This window comes from Canis lupus, chromosome 3 (assembly GCF_048164855.1).
Source record: "Canis lupus baileyi chromosome 3, mCanLup2.hap1, whole genome shotgun sequence".
NCBI classification, from domain to species: Eukaryota; Metazoa; Chordata; class Mammalia; order Carnivora; family Canidae; genus Canis; species Canis lupus.
The window spans coordinates 59583464-59590990 of NC_132840.1; positions in this window are offsets into that span (position 1 = coordinate 59583464).

The window sequence follows — 7527 nt, forward strand, 5'->3', positions numbered from 1 at the left end:
GATGATAAAAGAAGACTCCAGCTATGCACCAGGCCCAGGACACAACTGGTCAAGACTAATGCAGAAGGGATGGCTGCAGGAAGATAAAACTGACAGAGTGCTATTCATTCGCACTCTGGCCAAGTAAGAACTAACAACAAATGACATGAACAGCTAAACAGAAACTCATCATTTTTAATTACCAAAATAAAAAGTTGAACAAGAAAAAAATATATTCAAGTATAATACATGACAACAGCAAAAAATATATATATTTAAAGTCATAATAATGCAATAATTAAATATTAACATAACAAAAATTACAATAGTCTGGTTATTTTAGTAGGCTGAAAGGAAGGGAAACGTGGGGAGAAGGGTGAGACTGGTATAAGAAATGTCAAGCAGGAGTTTAACATATCACATATGAACAGAACTGTTAAGAAAAAAAAAAAAGGACAGTGTAGGCACTTTGTTTGGAAATATGGAATTAAATACAAAAGAAAGTTGAAATTAAAAGTGTTTATGCCTAATGAGAAGGAGTGGAGATTGGTGATTGGTACCATTGACTATCTCATAATAGTACTTGTAGATTTTTTTTTTTAAATGAGATTTTCTTTTTTTTCTTTTTAATTTTTATTTATTTATGATAGTTACAGAGAGAGAGAGAGGCAGAGACACAGGCAGAGGGAGAAGCAGGCTCCATGCACCGGCAGCCCGACGTGGGATCCGATCCCGGGTCTCCAGGATCGCGCCCTGGGCCAAAGGCAGGCGCCAAACCGCTGCGCCACCCAGGGATCCCATACTTGTAGATTTTTATGTGTAACTTTAGTACAGTTTAAATGAAATATAGTTATTAAAAATAAGAATGCAAAATATGGCAATCATATGTGGCAATTATAATTTGACAAATCTACCAAAAGCAAATACCACTGTAAATAAATATATCATTATAAAGGAACTAAAAATGTGAATAAGAATATAAAGACATTTCATTTCAGAATTAGTTAAATGAAAGTTAAAATAGAAAAAGCAATGAAAGCACTTCTAGATACCAGACATGTCCACAAAATAAACTTTTACCCAAATATTCATCTTAGCATTTTTCATGACAACATTATCCAACAACTGAAGAATGGATAAATAAAATGTGGTCTATCCACATAATGGAATATTATTCAGCAGCAAAAAAGAATGGAGTTTTGATACATGCTACAACATAAATGACTCTTGAAAACATCATGCTGAGTGCAAGAAGCCAGTCACAAAAGGCCACATATCACATGATTCCACTTGTATGAAATGTCCGGAAGAGGCAAATCCACAGGAGCAGAAAATGGCTTAGTGCTAGTTAGTATGAGCTGCCAGAGCCTGGTGGAAAGAAAATTAGGGAGTTTTGGGACCCTTGGGTGGCAGTTGAGCATCTGCCTTCATTCGGCTCAGGTCATGATCCAGAATCCTGGGATCAAGTCCCACATCGGGCTCCTGCAGGAAGCCTGCTTCTCCCTCTGCCTGTGTCTCTGCCTCTGTGTCTCTCATGAATAAATAAAATATTTTTAAAAAAGAAATAAAGAAATAAAAAGAAAACCAAAAAAAACACAAATGTATTTGATGGTTAAATATGTGAGTGATACATCATAGAGATCCTCACTCATGGTCTCATATTTATGTCTCAAACTTGAACACAGTAAGTATGAGTCATATTCCTTTCTTTTTTAAAGATTTTATATTTTAAGTACTCTCTACACCAAAGGTGGGACTTGAACCCACAACTTTAAATTAAGAGTCATACACTCTCCCAACTGAGCCATCTGGGTGCCCTGAGTCATGGTTCTTTTGATGTTTTATTTATATATACAAAATATTTTTTCTTACATACCAATTATCACACACACGCGAAAGTTCAAATAGCTCAAGATAACATTTTTAAGGTCTAGGGAACATCACAGAATCTATTTTGTCAACAGAGAGAAGTAGAATTGTTTTGTTCTTGGCTCGAGGGGAAAAAAAGAATAAATGGAACTTTTATTTTTTAAAAGATTTTATTTATTAATTCATGAGAGACACAGGAGAGAGAGAGAGAGGCAGAGACACAGGCAGAGGGAGAAGCAGGCTCCCTGCAGGGAGCCCGATGTGGGACTTGATCCCCAGACTGCAGGATCACGCCCTGGGCTGAAGGCAGGCACCAAACTGCTGAGCCACCCAGGGATCCCCCTAAATGGAACTTTTAAAAAACCAGTGGGGTGCCTGGGTGGCTCAGTCTGCTAAGTTTTAGCTCTTGGCTTCGGCTCAGGTCATGACCTCAGGGTCCTAAGGTCAAACCACATGTTGGACTCTGTGCTCAGCGGGGAGTCTGCTTGAGATTCTCTCCCTCTCCCTCCTTCCCTCCTTCTCACTCATTCTTTCTTTCTCAAATAAACTTAAAAAAAAAAAAAACTATCAAAGCCAAAGGCTGGGGAACTTGGGTGGCTCAGCAATTGAGTGCCTGCCTTTGGCTCAAGGTGTGATTCTGGAGTCCCGGGATCGAGTCCCACATCAGGCTCCCTGCATGGAGCCTGCTTCTCCCTCTGCCTGTGTCTCTGCCTCTATGTGTCTCTCATGAATAAATAAATAAAATCTTTAAAAAAAATCTTTAAAAAAAAAGCCAAAGGCTTAACAAGTGATGCTGCATTTCCAGGAGAATCTAGATGATCTGCCCCGATGCAAAATACTCTTATCATGTTTATTAAGCTCACTTTCCAAACGTGTGTATTACCTAAAGGGAGTAAGATTTTCAAACGGCCTTTTATCAAGTGGATTGGGAAGGCAAAAATATCATCAAAGACACAGAGATGCTATCAGAGCATCACCAGAAGGGGCCTGGAAGGTGTGCGTGGCCAGGAAGCAAGGAACTTTCCATGCACATGAGTCATGAGCCAGAAGCATCATGGCACGTGGGGAAATGAAAGAAGCCTGTTCCATAAAACTATCTCCTCACTTTACAGTTTATTTCCATGACACACAAGCCAGGAATTACATGGGATTTACTTGGCAGGGTTAGTTTTTAATCATTAGAGTAGTATTTGTAAGTCAGATATAAACAAAAGGTCATCTCTTCCCAGAAACATCTGCCTGGTACATTCCTCGGCACATGTCGGCTCTCAGCCTCATCAATTCTCAGAGTCTGGAGCTTCAGCCTCCAGCTTTGGTGACTGAATAAACATCAGACAAAACACAAACACTTTTTAGAAAATTTTAAAGAACATAAAAACAAAACAAGACACAGTAAGGAATAGGGCATTGGGGCATGTCGCTGTGGACGTCTGGAAGGCAGGGGTGTGCATCCACCCTAACTGCATGTCTGTCCTGAGTCTGTGCTGTCAGGATTTAGAAATGCTAGTGCAATGCTCAAATATGCATGCTGTGTCCACACTCTTGTTAAAATAACCTTGACAGGGCACCTGGGTGGCTCAGTGGTTGAGCTTCTGCCTTTGGCTCAGGTCATGATCCTGGGGTCCTGGGATCAAGTCCCATGTCGGGCTCCCTGCATGGAGCCTGCTTCTCCCTCTGCCTGTGTCTCTGCCTCTCTCTGTGTGTCTCTCATGAGTAAATAATAAAATATTAAAAAAATAACCTTAACATACTTTAAAATATTTTGGTTCAGTTGTACTACTTCCAGAATTTCCCAATTTCAGTAAGAGTGATCATTTTCATGTCCCACAATTTACAGAATACATTTATTTTTAAGGCAAAATTCAAACTTCCTATTAAATAGTTTGATGTGACTTTTTAAAGATTAAAGCAGTCAAACCAAAGTAAGTTAACATCTGTGACCTGACGATAATTGGAAAGGCAGGGGAGGCTCTGCTTTCCATATCCCTGGGCTTGAACCGAGGACCTCTTTGCATCAAGCCTTCATCAGTAGCCCCAGTCACTTCTCAGAAGCACACATTCACGTGCAGTCTGGGCAGCTTTTGAACAAATTGTGGAAATGACGATTTCTTGACCTTTATACTTGATGTCAACTGACCTGACAATGATAATGTAATGACAATTTATGGGCCATGTACCATATGCCAAGCATGTGACAGATGCAGTACTGATAATCTGACATGATGGTGGTGGAACAATCCTGCCCCTTCTGACACGTGGGAACAGTGAACAAGAGAGGTTAGTGTTGCCCATCACCACACAGAAGATGGGAAGCTGAAACCCCAACCAGGACATCTGGCTCAGAACCTACACTCCTCACACTACACCACCCCTTAGGACAGAGTGAACTTCCTTTGGCCCAGATGATAACTGTCACTAGTGGGCAACCACCTAGATGGCCAGACTGTGAGCATGAATGGGCCGTGGCAGACATAGGAGTGTGCAGCACCAGGGGCACTTCAACTCTACCCTTGGCAGTGTTTATTACTGTGGAGAAAGAGAAAGGATTTCAAACACTTTACAGCCAAAGAATTGTTTTTTCCCAGTGGAATCTTACCCCACAGGTAAGTGTCTCAAGCAGGTAAGAGAGGCACGGCTCTAACTACAAGAGGAAAGGAGAAGCCAGAGCCCAGACTCTTCCCAAAAATCCAGTGCTCCACAGGACAACCTGAAAAGCACAGAGACCCAGCAGATCTTATCTCCCGCAGGTAAACACCTTCTGTGTTTCATGTAAGAAATCTTCACGGAATCACTTGTTGAGCAGTTTGATGGATGCCGTTCTGATGGTGTCAGTCCTTCAGTTGCACTCAGCACCCTCCATCCTCCTAACCTCTGCTCCAAGACAAGGTCCACATCTCCTGGCCCAGTCCAGGGGTCTGGCCCTATCTTCTTTCCTCGCCTACTTCATGGACTCGTTCTCCAGCTGCATTCAGATGAGACCTGGGTGGTATGCAAGCCTGCTGGGCACCGCCGTGGCGCCCTGGCACTCCCTCCTGCTTCAAGCACAGAAATCCCCTCCCCCAATTTCATGTTGATGTTTCCTGACAAGAATTTTATTGAAGACCTTCAACTACTTTAAAAGAAAAAATTCCCACTTCTCTTCACCAATTACTGCACAGAAATGATGAAAATGACAAACCCAAGTGAAAATATATATGGAAATGTGGAGGCAATAACCTGAGCAATTCTGGAGAAAAGGATTAATGAAGCCAGACACCAAGGCCACCAGCTACTCAATCTTTTCATAAAGTCACAGTAACTGAGACAACGTGCAGCTGGTCCCACACACAAGTGCAGTGCACGAGCACAACACAGTAGTGAGACCAGACACAGTTGCCTGACTTCGTTTCTAAATGCCACTGCAGGGATGACTGGGTGGCTCAGTGGTTGGGCATCTGCCTTTGGCTCACAGGATCCAAAATTGAGTCCTGCATTGGGCTCCCTGTGGGAGCCAATGTCTCTGCCTCTATGTCTCTGCCTCTGTGTGTGTGTGTGTGTGTCTCATGAATAAATAAATAAATCTTTAAAAGAATAAATGCCACTGCAGCTCAGTGGGTGAGAAATGGTCCTATCAACATGTAGTGCTAGCTTAACTACAGACAACACGCTGAGGTCACCAGAGGGGAGCAGGTGGACAGGTGACAGGGATGAAAGAGTACACCTGTCATGAGGAGCATCAGGTGATGTAGGGAAGTGCTGAGTCACTAAATTCACACTGTATGTTGACTGGAACTTAAATAAAACATTTTTTTAATTAAGATTTTATTTATTCATGAAAGACAGAGAGATAGGCAGAGACATAGGCAGAGGGAGAAGCAGGCTCCCTGCATAGAGCCCAATGTGGTACTTGATCTCAGGACCCCGGGATCATGCCCTGAGCTGAAGGCAGATGCTCAACCATTAAGCCACCCAGGTGCCCTTGAAATTTTTTTTATTTTATTTTTATTTATTTATTTATTTATGATAGTCACGGAGAGAGAGAGAGAGAGGCAGAGACATAGGCAGAGGGAGAAGCAGGCTCCATGCACCAGGAGCCCGATGTGGGACTCGACCCCAGGTCTCCAGGATCGCGCCCTGGGCCAAAGGCAGGCGCCAAACCGCTGCGCCACCCAGGGATCCCCGAAATTTTTTTAAAACTGATACTATGTGTTGGGAAGAATGTAGAATAACTGTAAATTTCAAATTTCATGCAAGTTGGTGTGTAAATTGATCTACTTTAGAAAATGTTTGGGCTGGGATGCCTGGGTGGCTCAGCAGTTGAGTGTCTGCCTTTGGCTTAGGGTGTGATTGAGTCCCACATCGGGCTCCCTGCATGGAGCCTGCTTCTCCCTCTGCCTGTGTCTCTGCCTCTCTCACTCTGTGTCTCTCATGAATAAATAAATAAAATCTTTTAAAAAAGAAATGTTTGGGCCATATCTAGTAAAACAAGTTTACTTACATGCTATGACTGAGCACCTCCAATGCTGTGTGTATTTCCAAAAGGAATAAGTGTGAGTTCATCAAAAAACATGCCCAAGATGTTCATAACTACTTTCAGAATAGCCTCAAACCGTAAACAACCAGATAGGATCAGTGGTGACATAGTAATGCAATGCAACAATCAACAACGAACAATAATGCGTATCTCCTTCCTCAACTTGTAATAGGATTATACCCCAACAAACTCATCTTAAATTGAAAATAATCATAAGTCAAACATGCATTTACTCCACCTAACCTACTGAATACCATAGCTCAGGCTAGCCTACCTTAACCGTGCTCAGAACACTTACGTTAGCCTACAACTGAGTGAATGCATTTAACAGCCTATTTTATAATGAGCTGCTGAATATCTCGTACAAACTGTTAAACATTATACTGAAAGTGAAACGAGTGGTTGTATGGGTACAGAGTGGTTGTGAGTTTATGGGCTCCTGACCCTCGAGCTCACTCGGCTGACCAGCTGTGGACGCAGCCTCTGCCCAGCAACATAAGAGGATCAGCCCAGGAAAAGATCAAAACTCAAAATTCCAAGTAGTTTCTACTGAACATGTATTGCTCCTGCACCCTCGTAAAGCTGAAAAACCGTTAATTCGAACCACTGTAAGTCCAGCTACACTGCTATTAGACAAAACAACAAAAACTATAGATACAAAAGTCAATTTTCAGTAGAAAATAGGGAGTATAAAAAAAAGAAAAGAAAAGAAAAGAAAATAGGAAGTATATGTTTCAGGGCGCCTGGCTGGCTCAGTTGCTAAAGTGACAGGATTCTAATCTCAGAGTTCTGAGTTCAAGCTCCACATTGGTTATAGACATTATTCAAAAATAAAATCCTTACATATCTATAAAAATAAATAAGCATGTTTGTATCACCCAGCACTCTTTATTAGAGCATGCATGGGAAAGAAATCTTTTCGGGGTGCCTGGGTGGATGGTAAAAGAGAAGTTTTCCAACTAGTCATACAGACACGTGTCTTCCAAAATAAACCTAATTAATTCAAAATACTTTCTTCAGAAATGTTTCGGTCATGAAGCTTATCTAGGAATCCGAGACAGCAGGTCTGAAACGAGGAAATCAATGCACGCTGAGTAATCACGGCTGGCAGGGACCCCCCGCGCTCCTTTGCCTCAACCTCCCCAGGCCCGTGGGCGGGGAGGAGC